The sequence below is a fragment of the Chlorocebus sabaeus genome, chromosome 20 (genome assembly GCF_047675955.1).
Source record: "Chlorocebus sabaeus isolate Y175 chromosome 20, mChlSab1.0.hap1, whole genome shotgun sequence".
NCBI classification, from domain to species: Eukaryota; Metazoa; Chordata; class Mammalia; order Primates; family Cercopithecidae; genus Chlorocebus; species Chlorocebus sabaeus.
In genome coordinates this window covers 52111537-52134071 of record NC_132923.1, presented here as the reverse complement: position 1 = coordinate 52134071, position 22535 = coordinate 52111537, and positions in this window count along the sequence as shown.

Genomic DNA, 22535 nt, shown 5'->3' with positions numbered 1-22535 from the left:
AAATATCCCCACAGACATACCCAGAAATATATGGCCACCCTCTAATCTAGTCACATTGACATATAAAAATTGTCCTATGATAAAATGGAATATTATCAGCCATAGGAAATAATGAAGTACTGATTCATACGGTAACATGAGTGAAACTTAAAAACGTTATACTAAGTGAAAGAAGCCAGACCTAAAAGGTCACATATAGAATGATTTCATTTATATGAAATGTCCAGAATAGGCAAATTCATGAGGACAGAAAACAGCTTAGTGTGGTCAGGGGCTGGAGGAAGGAGAGAATGAGGTATAGAGTGTAGGGGTATAGGATTTCTTTTTGGGGTGATAAAGTATTCTGGAATTAGATAATGGTGATGGCAGCACAACTTTGTAAGTATACTGAAAACCACTGCATGGTACACTTTAAATTGGTGAATTTTATAGTATGTGAATTATATATTAATTAAAAATATGTATGTAATAAAACTTTTTTCTTCTTGTGTTATTATTGAAACCTGGATGCATCTGATTGGTGAAAGTCATTACATATCTCCACATTCTAGCTGCAAGGGAGTCTGGGAAATGTTGCTGCTGGAATCCCAGTGTGGTAAAATTTTGAAATGTGGAGAGACTGTATAAAATGTGTTCAGCCTGTAATCCCAGCACTTTGGGAGGCTGAGGTGGATCACTTGAAGCCAAGAGTTCAAGACCAGCCTGGGCAACAAAGTGAGACCTCATCTCTACAAAAAACAAACAAAAATTAGCTGGGTGTGGTGGTATGTGTCTGTAGACCTAATTACCAGGGAGCATGAAGCAGGAGAATCACTTGTGCCCAGGAGTTGGAGGCTGCAGTGAGCTATGGTGGTGTCACTGCACTCCAACCTGTGCCATAGAGTAAGACCTTGTCTCTGAAAATAAATAAATAAATAAAATGTGTTGAACATCCTCAAATAGTGGATATTTATTCCAGATTCTGAAGTTGAATGCCTAGATTTGAATGCTGTCTCCATCACTTACCAGTTGGGTGGCTAGAGAAGGTGATTTAACCATCTGCCTCAGTTCTCTCATGTATACGATCTATCAGCACCGATACTACAGTTGTTTCCTAACCCATCTGCCTGTTTCCTTCTGTCTTCTCTCCTGCATTCTTTGCTCAACAGAGAGGCCAGAGTGATCCTTTTAAGGCATAAGTTAGATTGTACCACTTCTTTGCTTAAAACTCTTCAGTGGTTTCTCAGACTACTCAGAGTAAATGGACAGGGACTCATACTGAGGAGAAACTGTGGGGAGTGGAATCAAAGTGGAGCAAGACAGGAACAACACAGATAAAGGAAAGTTAGCTACAAATAAAAGCAGTGGCAGGAAACAGAGCTAAGAAATCTCAAGAAGCAATCCATCATGTTTTCTAAACTCTACATGAAAAAATGAATGCACAAACAGAAGAAGCATCTCTGTGATGTTAGAAAAGCTCTCTTTAACTTATTTCAAATAAAAATGAGCATTAGAAAAGAATCAAGATCAAACACCATACAAAGTTATTATAAATACAAAGACAGTAAGTAACAGAATTACACCTGCAGTAAATAAAGCAGACAAGAAAGACAGTGCCTTTAAAATAAATCAAAGCCGTTATTTCAAAACAAGCTAAAATACATTAAGAAAATAATATAAGACATGAGAGAACAGGATAAATCAGAATTAGCAAAACAGAAATGAGACGACAGAACTCAAGAACTCAATACAAGGAATGCAAGAAAAAAATATTTTAGATATGAAGTTTATAGGAAGGACATCAGCGAATAAACACAATAAATAATGTCTTAAAAGAAGCAGAAGGCGAGAAAGAGAAAAATGTTAAAAATCAAAAGCTATAAAGGAAAGTACAAATACTACCGATGAGAAGCAGAAACAGATCTGTACATATAATTGGGGCCACTGAAGAAGAGAACCAATGCAAGAGAAGAGAACAATTAACAAAAACTATAATTCAAGAAAAAAAATCTTGAAACAAGAAATGGTTTAAAAGTATATAATGAAAAAGCACACCATTTACCCGAGAATATCAATCCAAGATGGCCAGTAAAATTACTGGATTTTAAAGTAAAAGAAAAAAATCCTTTGGACATCCAAGCAAAAAAGAGGAAGTGCCTTATAAAGTAAAGGAAATTTGATTATTTTCAGACCTTTCAATATCAACATTTCATGCCATAAGAAAATTGAGTAACATATTTAAGGTAAATAAAGAAAGACATGTAAGTCAAGAATTTAATATTCAGCAAAACAAATTTCAGTATAAAAGGCACAAGCTGTTACGAACATACAAAAATCCCAGAGAATACTGTTCCCCTGAGCTCTTACTGAGGAATTAACTCGATGTGTGTTAGACAGCCTAAATGATCTGAAAAGTATCAACACATGACTTGTGGTGAGCACTGAAGGTGTAGAATTAAGACTAAAGGAGAGCTAAGAGGGAGAGAGCATCGTATATCATGGCTGTATTCTCTGATAGTGTAGATACAGAACAACTTTATATAATATAAAGAAAGAAAGAAGAATAGGGATAACAGATATAAAAAAAGTTTAACTGTTTTCAGTAATCATAATGAGTAGTGATAGTGTTAGTACTGTCATTCTGAGGCTGCTGTGTATGTAATGTGGGATGAAGCAAATGAATAAGCATGGCATTTTCTAATTCTATCATCCTTGAGAACTATATATCTTACCTGGGAAGAAAGGAGGTTTGAAATCTGTAGTCTTGATATTTGAATGTAAAATATCAGTATGAATACTAAAGTATTTTATTTTTAAGAAACAAATGTGTGTGTATATCTAAACACTGAAAAGTTTCAGGCACAATGAACTATCGAAGTACCCATGAACACCCCTAATGCCCAGATTGTGATCTTGAAATATTATGACCTATTTAAAAAAAACTAGGGCTTCTTGTTTTTGTAGAACTGGATTTTCAGGTATGGAGCAGGAAATGTCCAAAATGAGCCTGAACCATCTCATGATTGCAGATGGCAAGAAAGCTGTCAAAGCCTGTAGAGCCATGTCAGAAAGACTCAGAGCCAACTTGCAAAGGTTCCCACTAGTCAAAAACAAAGATAGTGTGACCTTTAGTGATGATGATAACTACAATGGGAGAAGAAGGAAGTTCTTACTATTTTTAAGTCACAGCACATGGAGGGATTTCTAGAGTGGTTGACAAAGTTCTTCTCCCTAGATCTGGGTGGTGATTACAAGGGTGTTTGGCTGATAATACTTCACTAACCTATACAGTTATTTTGTGTGATCTTCTGTGTTTTTGTTTTATTTCACAATAAAAAGTTATTAAAAGTTACTGTTGATGGAATGACATGATTTAAACCTTCTGGGCCTTCGTATCTTTGCCTGGGCCATGAAGAAATAGCTTCTCATGTTCACTCTGGAACTTTACTTTACAATTCAAATAATGTTGTTCATCTAGTAGTGATTTGTCCTGGTTATGGGAAATGCCTGCGTGCATTTCAGTTCTCTAGGCCAGTGCTTAAATCGTGTTTAGGGAGTGGAGGCAATAGAGAGAACAGGCTTAATTTTGACAATAATTGCCTCTATGCTTTCCTTTTTTTTTTTTTTTTTTTTTTTTGAGGCGGAGTCTTGCTCTGTCGCCCAGGCTGGAGTGCAGTGGCACTATCTCGGCTCACTGCAAGCTCTGCCTCCTGGGTTCACGCCATTCTCCTGCCTCAGCCTCCCGAGTAGCTGGGACTACAGGCACCTGCCACCACGCCCGGCAATTTTTTTTGTATTTTTAGTAGAGATGGGGTTTCACCGTGTTAGCCAGGATGGTCTCGATCTCCTGACCTCGTGATCCACCCATCTCGGCCTCCCAAAGTGCTGGGATTACAGGCTTGAGCCACCGCGCCCGGCCTTATGCTTTCCTTTTATCTTTACAATGGTCTAAGAAACCCACTCTCTCACCAGAAGCCCATCAAGAAAGAGGTGGAAGGTATAAAGACAGGCTTCTCTGAGGCCGTAAAACATCCTTGCTCCACCTCTTCCTTTCTCCCAGGAGGATGTATGTTTACAATCACTAATCACACTATCCTGCTTAAGGCTGAAATCATCACACAACCAAAATGTGCTGAGAACTCTCATGGGATTCAAGGCTGGACAATACTTTCAACCCAATAAAGGAGTGCTGTGGCGAGGAGGCTTGAGTGATGCTGCACGGCAAGGTCCAGGCCCACCGATGGCAGAGCCATTGTGGATGCGGAAAGCTCAGCACAAGGGCCAGGGCAGCACAGGAGGCTGGAGAGCCACAGTAGACTGGCTTGGCCTTGGCCGATGATAGTCCGCTGTGCCCCTAGGTCGTAGGTTAGAATATGGACAAAAGAAATTACAAAGGGAATTATGAGGGAGCTTGAAACCACTCACCTGGTTTTGGAACATTTACATCCCTTATTTCTCTTTCTTCTTCTTTTAAATACATACTCATTCCTCTCATATATAAAATTTTAGTCTCTTTATTATTTATTATAATATTTTATGGCTTTCTTAACCATAATATTTTAATATATTAAAATATATTTTAAATTATATTTTATTTTAAGATTTTTTATTTTTTAATATATTAAAATCTTATTTTAATATATTAAAATCTATTTAATATACTGTTAAAATATATTTATTTTTAATATGTTAAAATATGTTTAAGATATATGTTTAAGATAATATGTTAAAATATGTTTAAGATATATTCATGTTTAAAGGAGGAAAGAAATTTTAAATTTAATTTTAATTTTTATTTTTATTGTATTTTACATATATATCAGTCAGTGGCTGAAATTTTTAAAACAAAAGAATAAAAAACAAGTGTTTATTGAAGATAGTTTGAGAAGCACTGAACTAGACTACATTAAAATTAAAAGATTGTATTCATTAAAAGTCACCTTAAAGAATGAAAAAGGAAGCCACAAAATGGGAGAAAATATTTGCAACACAAAGGACTGGTATGTAAAATACATGAAGAATTCAATCAAATTAATTTTAAAATGGGCAAAAAATACCTCGAATGGTCACTGCACATAAGAGAAGTCCCAATAGTCAATGAGCACTTGAAAGAGTTTAATTCAAGGGAGTAAAAATTAAAACCCCAGTGAAAAACCTCACTCATCAGATCAGCAAAAATTTAAGCCTGCCAATTCCGAATGTTAGTTGAGGGCACAGAAGCTCTCATACATTGCTCCTAATAGTTTTTAAATCAGTGAAAAAAATCACTTTAGAAAACTCTCTGACATATGCATCTGCGAAAGCTTAATATACCGATGCCTTATGAGCCGGCTACTCCACTCCAGGACATGTCACAGGTATTTGACATGGTAAGCCAAATGGCAGGTGCAAAAATTCTCAGAGCAGCATTATTTTTAAGAGCTCCAGATTGAAACAATTCAAATGTACTATCACCTGAAGAATGAATGAATTGTAGTATGTTCACAACATGGAACACTAAACAAGAATGAAAACGAACAGCTTTGCATGACAACACAGATGAACCTCCCACGCATACTCAGTTGTCATAGGAATTCATCATGGTTTTACCAGAGAAGCAGCAGGATGTTTCAGTGCACAGACTGGTTTATAAATTCAGATATATCTTGCTGCTGGAATGTTCCTATTCAGAGACTCAGCTTCATCTTGGAGCTGAGGTGTTATGAAGAGGAGGTGCATGGTGAAGTCACCGATGAAGTCCGGGGCTGGGGGGAAATTTCAGATTCTGACTTAGAGTGTATGGCATGAAAATCAGAGGTTAAGACCAGAACTAAAACCACCAGACCCCTCTGCTGGAGTTCTTGCACTGACACTGATAGGACTGGGAGTAGATGAGACAGAAAGTCTTCCTGCTGTTAGAATTCTCAAGGGGCTACGCAGAGTGGAGCTGCAGGAACCTAAGGCCCTGGGACAATAGGATTGGCAGAGGCAGATCATGTGCCCAACATCACTTCCCAGAGGTGCCATGTCCTAATGCCAGTGCACTGGGGATTAGGGTGCAGCATGTGAATCTGGGCAACATAAATACTCAGTCTATAGCAGTATGAGACTAATTTGTAAAGTTGGGAAATTTACCCGTGTTTCACCCTTCTCTATCAGCACAAATAATGAAGAGTTAGCTAAGCTAGCTCAGAAATGAAAGCTTTTGTCATTCACACAGTTACTGCTTTCCTGCCCTCAGAATCACTACATATCTTACTGTAAGAGGCATAGAACTCACATTCCCACCGAAAGCCTCTCCTGCTGGGACCCACTATAGAAGGAAAAGCTTCAAATTTTGCTTAAAAACTGTATGTGGGAAGAAGATTCTATTTGGCAACCATATGAAATAAAATGCAAAATGTTATATTTAATTACAAAAGCGAGAATTAACTTTCAGTTGTCTCCTCTGTGTTTCTCTGAGGGTTGCAGATTGCTGCTTTTTGTAGCTCATGCCTATGTGTGATTCACTACTGGGAATAAGCATCTCTCGAACTCAGAAACAGAATGAATAGTCTGCTGGAAATCCTGTTGGCTCACAGTTTGAAAGCTTGTTTTGTGCAGATGTTAATACTAATTTGTGGCTTTAAAACACTTCCTCCACTACACCAATGTTCCAGTCCAATATCCCCCAGGGAGGGCATTGTCCATTATATTACTCACCCCCTTAATACAAAGCCTTACCTGACAGCAAGAAACACAGTCCACCTTTGAATGTGCTAGAATGCAAGAAGAAAGCAGTCTCTCTTCTGAGTTAGAAAAAGAAGGCTACACTTGTGAAGGGGAAAATGTATATGTATCCATATTTATAAATAATTGATTTTTACACTGTACTTTTTTTTTTGAGATGAAGTCTCACTTTGTCACTCAGACTGGAATGCAGTGGTGTCATAGTGACTCACTGCAATCTCAACCTCCTGGACTCAAGTGATCCTCCTGCCTCAGCCTCCCACATAGCTGGGACCACAGGTGTGCAATAGCGCAACCTGCTAATCTTTTGATTTTTTGTGGAAACAGGATCTTACTTTGTTGCCCAGGCTGGTCTTGAACTCTTGAACTCCTGGTCTCAAGTGATTCTCCCCCCTCAGGCTCCCAAAGTGCTGGGATTATAGGTGTGAGCCATCATGCCTGGCCTACACTGTATTTATTAATTTTATCAATCAAAATGAATTAAGAATCTGTTTAGTACAGATACCATGCTAGGGTGTTGGAGACATGAACAAAATGTGGTCCCCAACTTCAAAGTTCTTCATTTTCTGGTGAGGGTGAGTACTTGACCACTGTGAAGTGATGCAATATAGAACTTTTTACTGATCTTTTCAAATTCCACATTTGTATCTAGACCCATCACTCATGTGATCATCAGTCTCTTCTTTAAGATTATGAGAAGTGAAAGCATGAACTTAAATTTCCATCCTCTTGCTCCAGCCAGCTATATCCATGAAACATTTTCCTGAGGTATGTTTGTCTGAAAAAGAGCAAATGCAGAAACGTGGCACCCACTCAGTAGTGGCCCCAAGTTCGTGGGCAAGTCTGCATGTGGCCATTTGACAATGAAGGAAAGCATTGTGATTTACAGCCATAATCACTTTCTAAGGAGGACGGTACTTGTTACGTGAAAAGTCTTTGCAGCAGAGCTCTTTCCTGGGAGCTGAGTTTAGACACAGGAACAGCAGTAAGCTTAATTAATCTGCATAACAGACTGAGAAGAATTAGGAATTCTCTGTGCAAAATTGTGGGGGATGAGATGAAGAGGCAAGTAGAGAGGCCAAGGCGGAAGGAGTTGGAGGACAGGGAAGAGAAGTAATAAGAGGCTCGTATGCTACACAGGGTGAAATGGCCAGGAAACCACCCTCAGTGGTGGAAGGGCCAAAAGGTTGCTGTCTGAGAGTCTGCTTGAAGTAGCCGTGTGGTGCAAAGAAGCACCCCTCCTTCCCGAAATCTTCCCCGCCCTGCAGTAAAGTCTGCTGCTCATACCCATGACTTGGGTGAATGGGTATTGGAGTGTGTGCTAGACAGAATGATAGCTCCCAAATTTGTCCTAAGCCCTGGAACCAGTGATTATGTTAGATAGCTTTACAGGTGTGATTAAATTAAGGCTCTTGAAGTGGGGAGATTACCCTGGATTACCTGGGTGGGCCCGATGTCATCATAAGGGTCCCTGAAAGTGGAAGGGGAGGCCGAAAAAAAGCATTTGAGGGAGATGTGACTTCAGAAGAAAGGCACAGAGAGATGCAACGTTGCTGGCTTTGGGGATGGAGGAAGGGGGGCCAACTCCAGCCCTAGAAAAGGCAAGGAAACAGATTCTCCCATGGACGCCGCAGAAGGGAAACCAGCCCTGTGATACCTAAATTTTAGCCCTGAGAGGCTCCCGTTGGACTTTTGACCTCCAGAACTGTAACTAATAAATCTGTGTTTAAAAGCCACTACGTTTATGGTAATTTGTTACAGCAGCAGTGGAAAACTAATACAGGGTGTAAATCAGGGAGAAGAGCTGAGTGCAAAGACAGGAAAATCTAAGTATGATTTAGGGACAGTCATTAGGCCAGAGGGTTGCTGCAGCGGGCATAATGGAATTTAAAGTCAGGAAGATCAGTTTGAGTCAGACTGTGGGGAGCCTTACATGAGAGATGAATGAGTTGAGTCACTATCTTTGAGCCATGGAAAGTCACTGAAAGGTTCAAGGGTGGAGTCACATAAGAAACAGAATTTCAGAAAGGAAGACCAGGGGCGCTCTCTGTAAGGATGCCTATGGCTGCCTGGGGAGACAGAGTAATGGCCCCCAAAGTTGTCCTAAGCCCTGAAATCTGTGATTGTGTTAGATGACTTTGCAGACATGATTGAATTAAGGATGTTGAAGTGGGGAGATTAGCTTGGGTTACCTGAGTGGGACTGATGTCATCATAAGGGTCCTTAAAAGGAGAAGAGGGGGTCAAAAAAAGCATTTGAGGGAGATGTGACCACAGAAGAAAGGCACAGAGAGATGCAACATTCTGGCTTTGAAGACGGAGAAAGGGGGCCAACTCCAGCTCTGGAAAAGGCAAGGAAACACATTCTCCCATGGACCCCGCAGATGTGGCTGAGTCAGGGTAAGTGAACAGGCCCTGGGGCTCTCATCCTCACTTCCCGAGGACCCCGGCCTTGTTACCTGTTTCGTGTTCTGGGCTTCCTTCCACTTCAGGTTTCATTTGAATAAGGTATTTTGTATTTAAGATAAAATGAAAACAACAAATGAGCGCAACTCGGTGCACAGAGAAGTTCAGTGTCTTGTTCCAGCTCACCCAGCTATAAGGTGAGAGGACAGGGACTTATTCCCTAGGAATCCTGACTCCCAGTCCTGGACTCTTCTGGTGGAGGGCCAGGGGGAATGGAAGGGGGAATAAATCGGGCCATCTGTTAGATGATCAGGTATTAATTCCTGGACTATGGAATCTTTGAGCAGGAAAGGAAGGGCGTACATAGGAAGGACAAGTCCCGTGAATCAACATGCCTTGGAGAGCCAATGGACCCAAGAGCACCAGTGCTTCATCCTGAGGCCAGCAGGTACTGATGAGAAACACTACACTGACCCCTTCTCAAGTCCAGTGATCTATAGATGGAAGGAACTTGACACTTTAGAGCTCTAGCATGAAGGAGAATCATATTAGCAGACCCCAAAGAGGACACACTACAAGATGCAGGGAATGCTTTCGAGGGAGGGTCTAGTCTTGGGTTAACAAAGCAAGAAAATGAATGAAATGATAGAGCAGGAAGCAGAGACCTGGACTCAGGCTTCTGCCAATGATCCCAGAAGAAACACATACAGCTCAATATATTAACTTCCTCCTGACCTCACCTCCAGGAAACTGGGAGAATCACAAACTGACAAGCTCTGTGAGGGCTCGAGATGAATGTTTAGGACCTGGTGGTTTTCTAAGCACACCTTTCAATGGTCAGGGTATTATTAATTAAACAGGAGCACTATAATTACTCGTGCATCATTACAATACACAAAGTGATTTCAGCGGTAAAAAGGGCTTTGATGAATTAGTAGTTCTTTTCATTTCTATAGTTTTGTGGCTCATGTTCAAAGACATCTCTTAAAAGTATTCAGATTCATGGGAAAGCTGCAATATCTGTTACCCATCCTTTTTTTTTTCCTGACTCCAAATCTGCGTATGTTACCGCTTTCTGGACACTCAGCCCACGAGCCCCATCCCACCCTCCTACATGACTTATTCAAAATCGAAACTCAGCCCCTTTCAGTCCCAGTTTGCTCTTCCTCCTTTATTTTGTACCTGGGTAAATTGCCCTTGCACCCATTCAGCAAAATTTGGGGAGTCAGTCTCATTCTTTTCTTTCTTGTCTTGTCTCCTACCATCATTCTTTACATCTATGTAACATCCATCACCATGACAATGAATAATAGTGGCAACCCTTTTTTGAGTACCTATTACATTCTAAGCGTCTTAGATATATTATTGCAAACCCTTACAAATCCTGCAAAATTTGTACTATTATCCTCATGTTATAAGTCAAAGAGCCTGAGGTTCAGAGATATTACCTCAAGGTTCACCTGCAGGTAGGTGGCAGTTGGGGTCAGGACGCAAACCCACATTTCTCTGGTTCTAAAGCATATGCATTTTATATCACATGGGGCTGCATCCAATAGAGCACCAACAGTTCTGCCAAATTTGCCTAAGTCTTGGCTGAAATCCACCTACTTCCTTCCCTCCATAGGCCATTTGCTACCTTAGTGTACGCTGTCATTAATTCTCACCTGGACTGATGGCATAAGTTTTCTCACTTGTCTCTCTACCTCCAGCCTTGCTGTATTCTCTAGTGGTATGTCTGTTAGCTGACTGATCATAAGCAAGTTCCTGTGTGCTCACCGTGAACCTACTAAATCACAATCCCCAAGCCTTCATGTCAGTCTTAGTAATAAGCACCTCCTGTTGATTCTTATGAGGAGCCAGTATAGCCAAAGGCAGTCCGAAGAAGAAAACTCTAGGCTCAAAACCTTCAGTGGCTCCCGTTCACCTATATGATAAATTGAATACTCTTTAATCTGACATTTAAGGGCCTTTCATGATCTGGCTACAACTCGTCCTTTCTAATCATGCTGGCACAAAGAAGTCACTCAGCAAACTGACTCGTAGTATGACAGGTAGAAAAATGGGCCCCCAAGATGTCTGTGTCCTAATCCCCAGAACCAGAGAATATGTTACTTTACACGGCAAAACAGACTGCAGATGTGATTGAGTGATGGACTCGGAGAAAGGGAGATTATCCCAGGTTATTCAGGTGGTACCAATCTAATCACATGAGTCATTAAAAGCAGAAAACCATTTCTGGTTGTGATCAGTGAGAGATAACATCATGAGAGAAGGGTTAGAGAGACAGAATGTAGAAGGATTTGACCTTCATAGCTGATTTTGATAATGGAGGAAGGGGACCACAAGCCAAGGATGTGGTGGCCTCTAGAAGCTGAAAAATGCAAAGAAATAGATTCTTCCCTAGAGTTTCTAGAAAGCAGCCCTGCCAATACCCTGATTTTAGCTCATGTTGGACTTTTGACCTCAAGAGCTGTAAGATAATAAATTTGTATTATTTTATGGTATTAAATTTATGGTAATTTTCTATAGCAGCAATAGAAAACAAATTCACACAGTTTCTTTTTTTGTTTTTTTTTAATGGTGACTTGCTTATCTACATTTTCTACGTGTATCATTTTCTCTGCCTGGAGTGCTCTGTTTGGTTCACTTGGAAAACTCCTATTCATCCCTCAAAACCCAGTCCAAAATGGCTGATTCAGACAGCAATTTATACATAGTCCTTCAACTCCAATAGCACCCAATATTTATTCATGATAAATGTTAAGATTATTTTGCTTTGTATTTACTTATCAACTTACCTACCTCTCCCACCTCCTTAGAGAGTTTGTCTTGCTCATTTTATACTCTTATCCTGGCATAATGTCCATAGTGTCTAGCATATGGTCAGTGCTCAAAAAATATCTGCTGGGTAATAACTACAGAGATATTGAAAGAATTGTATTATAGAAGCACCTCATGTAAGCCAATCAATGTTGGATGATATGAATTCTTATCATCAGAATACAATGGTTTTAAATATCAAAAGTAATGATTCCAAAAAATGTAATAAATCCAAAAATGAGTCTCTTTGATATTGACAGTTAATGTTTATCACTTATACTTAATTACTTTTTTTTTTTTTAGACGGAATCTCACACTGTCCCCCAGGATGGAGTGCAGTGGCATGATCTCGGCTCACTGCAAGCTCCGCCTCCTGGGTTCACGCTATTCTCCTGCCTCAGCCTCCCGAGTAGCTGGGACTACAGGCGCCTGCCACCATGCCCAGCTAATTTTTTGTATTTTTTAGTAGAGACGGGGTTTCACCGTGTTAGCCAGGATGGTCTCGATCTCCTGTCCTCGTGATCGTCCCGCCTCTGCCTCCCAAAGTGCTGGGATTACAGGCATGAGCCAGCGCGCCCGGCCAATTACTTTCTTTTAAGATCAAATTGTTTTTCTTTTCCTTATATGAAAACCACTTATTTCTACTTTACTCCAGGCAGGAAAGGCAGAAGAAAAAAATTATGTCAATTAAAAGTAAATCTTGGGCAGGGAGAGATAGTTCACGCATGTAATCCTAGCACTTTGGGAGGCCGAGATGGGAAGATGGCTTGAGGCCAGGAGTCAGACCAGCCAGGGCTACATAGTGAGACCTCATCTCTACAAAAAAAAATAAAAAATTAAAAAAAAATTAGCAGGCCATGGTGGTTCATGCCTGTGGTCCCAGCTACTCTGGAGGCTGAGGTGGGAGGACTGCTTGAGCCCAGGATGTCGAGGCTGCAGCCACCTACAATTGTGCCACGGAACTCCAGCCTAGATGATAGCACGAGACCTTGTTTCTCTCTCTCTCTAAAAAAAAGTAAATTCTGTATCCCAATGTCATTATCTAGGCTGAGTTTACACATCTTCCCAGGTCCTTAATACTCACTGGTGCCCTTGCTCTACAGGCATATGAAGTTAAGAGTCTTGTCAAGTTTCCTCTGTCACATGTAAGAAAGCCCACAGGAGCTGGGAAAGTCCTAGCCAGACCAAGTAAGAAGCGAGACAAAGGAATCTTATGGTTATATCCTATAATCCCTGGTTTGGCTTCACTTAACATCCAAAAGGAGTGTAGGGCCTGCCTCAGGGCACAGGAGAGGTCCTAGCACAAGACCTTAAGATGCCACACAGACTTATTCCCTAAGGGACCTGGAAAACTGTTATTAAGTTTGTTTTAATGAGTCGCTTAGTTCTCAGCCATGGCTGCAAATTAGAATCACCTGGAGGAGAGCTATTCTATTCAAATGTGACTAAAGGAATTTTTCTTTTTTTGGATGAAGTCTCATTCCTGTCACCCAGGCCAGAGTACAATGGCGTGATCTCAGCTCACTGCAACCTCCACCTCCTGGTTTCAAGCGATTCCCCTGCCTCAGCCTCCATGCCCACCACCACACCCAGCTAATTTTTGTATTTTTAGTAGAGATGGAGTTTCATCATGTTGGCTAGGCTGGTTTCAAACTCCTGACCTCAGGTGATTCACCAGCCTCGGCCTCCCAAAGTGCTGGGATTACAGGCATCAGCCACCATGCCAAGCCCCAGGAATTGGTCTGTGAGAGGTGTTTTTCAAAGTTCCCCAAATGATTCAGATGTGCACTCAGGGTTGTTGTTCGCACCAGGCAATGTTGTTGAAATGTCTTTTGGAATAAGAATCACTGCGGGTTCACATTAGGCACCAGAAGGCAGGCACCCGCTGGCCCCGCCCTTGAACTGCCCCTTTCCCCAGATTCCAGTCAGCAAGTCTGAAGTGGAATCTGGAATCTGCTGGTCTGATGTGCAACTCTAGTGAGTCCAATTCAGGTAGGTGGTACCCTCTGTCGCCCCCTGCAGCCTGCTCTAGGGAGCACTGATACCGTCAGTAGCTGCTATCTGTAGGCACCCGGACCTATGGGGAAGGACCCTTGACTACAGCCTCTGAAACAAAGGCTGCAGATCCTCTTTGTCTATACAGTGCTGACAACGTGAAGAGGAGAGAAAAAGATGAGAGTGTGCTCACAGCGCTTATACAGAAAACACCTGTCTTTTCACACCCAGTGGTAAAAGCTAAGCAAGCCTTCGGGAAGTGCCCTAACTACCACCAATGTCTGAAATCTCAGTGCTGCCCTCGCCCCACCCTTTCCCAGAGCCACTCGGTCCTTTGATAACACATTAACATCTTAAATTCCAATGATAGATTTTAAAGGCTGAATTTCAAAGAAGAGTTAAAGTGAACACCCACATGTTAACTCCCACCACACACTGCAAAATCCAGGTTTTCATCAGCTTAAATTTTGTAACAAAAATGTTTGGACTTTACTGAGAGTAAAGTTGGACGTTATACTTTCCATAAGTGTAATGGAAATTTTGTGAGTTGGTCACAGTCATGGATAAGGCTGTTGTCAGGCAGATCGGCTCTACTTGGTAATCTGTAGTTTCACTCTGGGATATTTACATTGGCAATCCTACTCATTACAGACAAGCAAGTCTTTACTTACATGAGGCAGGAGAACGCAGACTTCGTCACCTCTCACAATTACCTTTCCTATCCTACTGGTTCAATGCAGGATGGTGTCAGGTCGCCTTATCTTCTGGGAACAGTGGGCTTCTAATACACCCCATGGATACGCATCTGGACTGATCCCAACAGAGACTTAAGACAGTGACACCAGAGTGGGTCATCTCCAGGTCGGCTCTGCTCCTGAGAACTCTGGGGACAGTGAGCAATTGGATCACAGATTTTTTTTTATGACCAAGCTCAATGATGCCAGCATTTGCTAAGATCCCAGTGTTTAAAATAAACTGTTCTTTGAATCTTCCACAGAAAGATTCAGGGGTCTTGGAACAGAGGAAGCCTTGGTTGGTGATGGGGTCACAGTCTTCAAGATAGGTTGACACAGGCTGGCATCTATGGATCTTCCCAGCCCTCAAGCCCTGGACATGACCACATCCTTGTGGGCCACTCCATCTAGCTACATGAGTTCACACTCTCCCCTTCTCCAGGGAACTCTGTCAAACAGGAACTATAGCATTAGAAAATTATCACTGGTGTATCTGGAATCAGCAAAATTTCTTTCTTTTTTTTTTTTTTTTTTTTTTTGAGACGGAGTCTTGCTCTGTCCCCAGGCTGGAGTGCAGTGGCGTGATCTCGGTTCACTGCAAGCTCTGCCACCTGGGTTCACACTGTTCATCTGCCTCAGCCTCCTGAGTAGCTGGGGCTACAGATGCCCGCCACCACGCCCGGCTAATTTTTTTTTTTTTTTTTTTTTTGTATTTTTTAGTAGAGACAGGGTTTCGCCATGTTAGCCAGAATGATCTTGACCTCTTGACCTCGTGATCCGCCTGCTTCAGCCTCCCAAAGTGCTGGGATTACAGGTGTGAGCCATCACGCCCGGCCAGAATCAGCAAAATTTCTAAGAAATGTGAAAATGTGAAGTGAGTGATTGTTAACCTGAATGCACTTACCAGCTTGTTAGTTGCCACTTCACGACAGCTGATACTGAAAGTGTCAAGATGAATAATGTTGACTCCTTCCCTTTAGAATCTTACTGGCCGCAGGTTGCCTGCAATTTGTGTGAACAACATGAGAACCATAGGGAGAAGAGGGACTTGAAGCCATTTCTGCATACGCTTGCCTGAGCCTCACCTGCATTCCAAGTTCTCCTAACATGTTCAGACAGCATATGTGTGCTTTTGCTTAATTCTTGAGATTGGTTTGGATCTTGTGTAAAGGAGGGTAACCACCTTATAACAGCCACAGATCACCTGCACTGCTGCTGTGATACAATCATTAAAATGTCTTCATTTGTTTAGAAAGGGTTGAGGTTCATTTTTTTTCCCAAATGTATTATTCTCCATAATTCCATCCCCAAAAGCAAAAATGTCACAATGACTTGCTGAATGCTCAGTGCAATTTGAACTTACTGACACCAGAGACTATGCTTGTCTATCATTGCATCCCCAGCAGCTACCAACATTCTTTGCACTTACTGGGTGCTTGTAAATGTTCATTGAATGAAAGAATTAATCAAGAAATGACAACTGGGCATTACTCGGTTCTATCAAATTTAATCATGCTTCCACGGTTCCACAATCTACCTTTGGAAGTGAAAATCTGAGGCATGCCTTACATTCCATCAATAATGTAAAGGCTTCTATGAGACACTAGGGAAGTAGAAAACAGTGGTTTATTGAATCAAACTAAAATCTGTTAGTGGCAGAAGTATATATTTGCAAACAAGCCTAACAAAATGACCTGGAGGGACTTTAAAAGGCTCCACAGCTTTGTGAGGTTCTGGGCGACTCCCTGGCACAAACATTCCGTGGCACTTTGACTTGTATTTTCCTGTCTGATGAGACATATTACTCAGAGTGTTGACATAAACTTCCTTTGGCCAGTCGTGGGAGGACGTGTGCACACACGCATAATGGGATGGAGAATAGAGAATGTGTTAGTGCCACTCCAAAAAAGACATCTGCTTTCAAAAAGTGTTTATGTTTAGCACAAAAATGTATTCCACGGAATTATGGCATGCATTTACATATTCATGGACCTTAGAGGATATCCAAGTTTAAATTAAGAGCTTTCTCTTCAATTCTATCAAAGCTCGGAATTGCCATGGGAGTATGGCACCAATACTCTGGCAAGGAAGCTTGTCCCCTGAAGCCTCTCAGAGAAAGATCACCCAGCAGGGCTGCCACTATTGCACACATAATGCTTAACCTATAAAAGCTTTCCCTTACTATGCAACGCATCTTAATTGTTTCCATTCTTTCTAGTCCATTTTTTTGAAATGCTGGTCACATTCACTATATTGATTACCTGACCCACTAATGGACTGTGATCTGTAGTTGGAAAAATACTGCAGTAGAAAAATGAAGAGTGGCCGGGCGCGGTGGCTCACGCCTGTAATCCCAGCACTTTGGGAGGCCCAGGCGGGCAGATCACAAGGTCAGGAGATGGAGACCATCCTGGCTAACACGGTGAAACCCCGTCTCTACTAAAAATACAAAAAATTAGCCGGGCATGTGGTTGCAGGCGCCTGTAGTCCCAGCTACTCGGGAGGCTGAGGCAGGAGAATGGCGTGAACCCGGGAGGTGGAGCTTGCAGTGATCCGAGATCGCGCCACTGCACTCCAGCCTGGGAGACAGAGTGAAACTCCGTCTCAAAAAAAAAAAAAAAAAAAGAGTGACCCCAAACTAAAGACTCTAACAGGAAGCCACAAAGACTGCTTGGAAGGTTTGGAAATGTTGTGGTCAAATTCACACCCAGAATGTGCTCATCAGGGGTGGCCTGCAACTCCTGATCTGGGACGCAGGGCTGTCTGGATGCACTATGGCGGCTCACAAAATGAGGAGAAGGGATGGGAAATGGCTTTGAATCCCTTCTCCTTTAGCGTGGTGTTCAGGAACAAGCCACCTCTCTTAGCTTGGAGGGGAGGCTCATAGAGTTCTGTCATCCAGGAGGAAATCTCCCACTCTTTGAGAGAAAATGCAAATGTCACCATCACTTTCCTTGATGGGTCCTGTAAGGGTCTACTTTCCTTGACCCTTACAGTTGAAAGTCCTCTTTCTTCTTAACCCCTAGAGCATATAATTTATTACTCACCTTGAGTACATAACACTTTCTAAACTATGCTTTCAGCTTTTTTCCTTTATTTCCTGTTAGTAGCATCAGGACTATGAGGATGTCCTACTCATTTTTGTATCCCTGTGTCTAGCACATGCCTTGCACATATGAGGTGCTCAATCAACATTTAGGATATACACAAAGAGGCTAGAGAAATGCTTTGTCTTATTACATTATCCCTCTGTATCAATGGAGAATTGGTTCCAGGAACCACCCTCCTCCCCATCACCACCTTGCAGACACCTAAATCCTCAGATGCTCAAGTCCCTTATATAAAATGGTCAGTAAAGTAATGTGTGCACATGGATACAGAGAGGGGAATATTAGATATTGAAGACTTAGAGGGGTGGGAGGGTGGGAGTACATGAAGGATGAGGATTTACTTAATGGGTACAATGTCGCTAAAAACCCAGACTTCAGCACTACACAATGTATTCATGTAACAAAATGGCATTTATAACCCCTAAATATATAAAAACAAAATAAAATGGTGTCATATTTGCATCTAACCTATGCATATCCTTCCATACACTTTAAATCATCTCTAGATTACTGTATACCACATATAATGTAAATGCTATATCAATAGTGGTTATACTGTATGGGTTTTTTATTTGTATTATTTTTTATTGTTGTATAGTTTTTATTTCATTCTTAAAAATATTTTTTGACCCGAGGTTGGTTAAATTCATGGATGTGGAGCCCATGGATATGAAGGGCCACCTGTTCTCGGAACTTGAGAATGATTTGTCTTTGAGATGCTGTCACTAGGATTCTGCAGGAGGCTCACTTATCAGCATTGGTATTTCCACATCTTATCTTCTTCTTACTCTTCTTCTCCCTCCTTCTTCTCCTTCTTTCTCCTCCTTCTTCTTTTTTTCGAGAAGAGTCTATGTTTCCCAGGCTGGTCTCAAACTCCCAGCCTCAAGTGACCCTCCCACCTCAGCCTTCCAAAGTGCTGGGATTACAAGCATAAGCCACCTCTTACCCTGTGCCTGCCCCTTTTCCCATGCATCCATCCTCCCATCCAGCACTTATTGAGAACCTACTGTGTTCCTATGCTAATCGTGGTGGTTACTAAGGTGGGTAGGGCAGTCCCTGCCTCTAGATCCCAAGTCTAGGGAGGCAGAAGACAAGTGAGGGGGTAATGACCACAGTGTGAGAAGCACTGTAAGGGGGGCTGTGACCCGTGTCTCCCAACTCATGTCACAGTCCAGTGCTCTCTCACCATATGCTTTTTGTCTGCTTCTCTCAGATTTCTCTTTTTTTTTTTTTTTTTTTTTTTTTTTTTTTTTTTTTTTTAAGACGGAGTCTTGCCCTGTTGCCCAGGCTGGAGCACAGTGGCATGATCTCGGCTCACTGCAACCTCCGACTCCCGGGTTCAAGCAACTCTCTGCCTCAGCCTCCCGAGTAGCTGGGATTACAGGTGCCCGCCACCACGCCTGGCTAATTTTTGTATTTTTAGTAGAGACGATGGGGTTTCATCATGCTGGCCAGGCTGGTCTTGAACTCCTGACCTCATGATCCACCCGCCTTGGCCTCCCAAAGTGCTGGGATTACAGGCGTGAGCCAGCGAGCCCGGCCTCTCAGACTTCTTAAGCTCTGCCCCACCAGCAAAGATTTTGTTAAGCTTTGTATCCTATAGTTTGTATTAGGAAAACAATAGCTGTGTTAAAAAATTAAATTGTTATAATATTGAATATGCATTTTCTAAGTGTTCACATATGTCTAAAGCAACAGGTGACACAGTGGGAATCACAATATGGTGTGAAAGGAAATTATTTAAATAAATAATAATAATAGAATCATCTTCAAGACCCTTCCTTTGGCCAGGAATAACATCTTAACAGAAGCGTGACCCTGACCTAAAGGTTTCTGCATGACGCGGTCCCTACCTGCTCATCCCTGGCCACAGCCTCTTCCCTCACTGTGCAGCAGCCCTGGTGGGCTTCCCTGTCTCTCTTCTTGGTACACTCTTCACCTATCCCTTCCAGGTCCACAGCCCTTCTTATCCTTCAGGTCCCAGCCTAATAAATCGTCAGAAAGGTCTTCCCTGACGACTTTGCAAAAAAGCTGTTGCCACCTTAGTCTCCATCCTAGGAGTCTGATCTTTTCCTTCATAGACCTAATCACAACGTGTAATTACTTCATTTGTTTGGTTGTCTCTCTTGCTAGACTGTGAACTCCACAAACTGTTCACCAGCCTATCCCCAGAGACTCGCATGGTTTCTGGCACATGGCAGACACTATAAATACATTTTGAATAAATGCATGTTAGGGCGGCTCACGGAAAGCATCTGCTTGAAAGGGAGGACATCTCACCAGCGAGGGACAGAGCTGCAGAACCCAGCAGCGGAACAACAGCGACACCAAGTGGTCAGTCTGCATTACCCACAGCAGCTGTTCCTTGTCAGAAATCTCAGCCTGATTTTTGAATTTTAAGGTGGATACTAATCCACTAAGCTTGTTTATTCATTTCCTTAATTTAAAAAAAATCTAGAAACTGCCCTCAAATATCTCCCACTATAGAGCAGGACACTTGAAAACATGTGGCCACTAGCTAGACAGACTTTAGGAGTTGCTATGGTAACTTTTCCCTTTTTTGGCTAACCATTTGGAAACCTTAACATTTTTCAAATCTGCCTGCTTTGAAAAGGCCTGCTTGCTTCTACGTTGTTTTTCAAGCTTTACTTTGATTTACTGTATTTAATTTGCTTCACCTTCTAATTTGTTAAATGACAGGTTATTAAAATTCCCCAGGGGGCCAGCAGGAATCTGTGCCGCTGAGAGACAGCATGCATTCTGGAAGTCGGTGATTCACATCTGAGCACCCCTGAGGAGGTTTTGGAAACCCGTTAGGTTAGTACTGCAGAGCCGCTGTGGACTGAATCAGCGTTGGCGGGGGCGCTGCATTTGACAACTCAAGTCTTTAGGTGATGCTGAAAAGCCTGCCCTAGCTTCTCATTTCCTCGGTCCCCCAGCGAATCGTTTTCTGCTGCTGTCCTGGGTGTGAAAAGGTGACCCCCCACTGCCCATCGCACCTGCTTGCTTTCTCAGGTCAGTCACCCTTACAAGACCGGAAAACAGGTCTAAAAAAGCCAGAGCGTTCCGCGCTCAATTACAATGACGCTAAAATGCATCCCGAGGCCTGTCCATCGCGGATTTGAGAAGAACCGCAGCAGCAGAACACGCCATTAGGCGATAATGGCCAGGGCCTGCTGCAGTCCCAGGGCCGGGGAAATGAGGGTGATTTAGTGACGCCGCCAATGCCCGACACCATCGCCGCGGTAGGCAAATGGCAGCAAATGGAGGTGTTAAGTAAAGGAAGTGCAGACAAACAATGGTTGCAGAAAGGCTCCTAATATTTATGGAGCTAACCCAGGAGGAAAGCTAGGGCAAAATATCTTTACATTGCAAGAAAAAATAGATCCCAGCACTCTCCTAAACATTATTATTTGCTTTAGGGTCCATCTGGTCCTTCATATAAAAATGGAGGCAATTTCTCCCAGCGAAGACAGAAGCCCCGGTGCCCGTTTTGCCAGCGGCATGTGCTTCCACTCCTGTCCCCACCCCGCTCATCCTATTTTTTAAAAATAGTAAATATGTGTTCGCTGTTTTATCTGATGCATGTCCCTTGTGTAAGAAAAAATGTAACACATTTATAAATATATATGTGTACATATACATCTGTACACGTACATGTATTCAATTTAGGCGTAAAATTCCACTTAACGATGTAATTATCTCATGCTGTTTCTAGAGTGCAGTCTTGACTGTTCTTTCGACTTTGGTCCAGTTTGAGTCTCAGGCACACGACTTTTTGGTCAGTGCTGCTTTGGCCCGTCCCAGAATCTGACCTCATCCCACTCCCCAGCACCTTCCACTGACCTCCCTACACCCCAACCCCTGGGCCCTGCCTGTTGGATCTGTGCATCACGAATGGACAGTCTGGATTTTCTTCATGTTCTTGCCACCCTTTGGTTTTCTTGAAAAACACAGCTTTGACAGTGACCCCATGCTCCCAAAATCATTTCACCCGAGGAAAATCCACCCATTCCTTTACCCCACCCAGTGTCACAAAAGTCTCCAGCAGCTTCCATGATGTCTCCTTATCTTTGGGTGGGACACAAAATTCCTAATGTGTCTTCCACCCGCAAACTCTTTTGGCCAAGCTTCTTGTCATCTTGCTGCCTTAACACCTGGGCTTGGCTCTTTCAGCCCTAGGGTTTCCCAAATTTGGGTAAGTCGAGAGCACATTCATGTGTATATGTGCAATCTATCTGGTTGGCATTTTGTGTTTATTACACGATGATGGCCATTTTGCTCAAGAATAAGAAAGAAATGGATCATCGTTGCAAAGCTTGCACAGTAGCTTCACAATGAAATTATTTTGCCATTTGCTTCTAAGTAGAATTGTAATGTTGGCTTCCAGGTGCACCTCCCACTTCCTCCCCCTACAATGTATCTTTTCACACCCTTCATTTTTACCTATAATTTCTTTAGCATCCATTGAGAAAGTCTTTATTCAGGGCATAACCCTGTGATAGGCACTGTGAGAGATATGAAAAAAGCCATGAGGCCAACTCTTTTTAAAAGGTGTTAATTGGATTTTTCCCATATAAAACCCCCCATAGCATTTTATTTCCTAACTCTGCTTCTCACAGTCAACTTCATTTGCCCATTTAATGCAATTTGCTTCTCATGATAAGATTCTATTAAGTGATTATTAAGACATTCTGAGTTACTTCAGCCAAGTACATCTATAATCATTACCTACCTCCTGGGGGTGATTTGAGGTGTAATTAGTTAAAGCTCACTGTTACCTC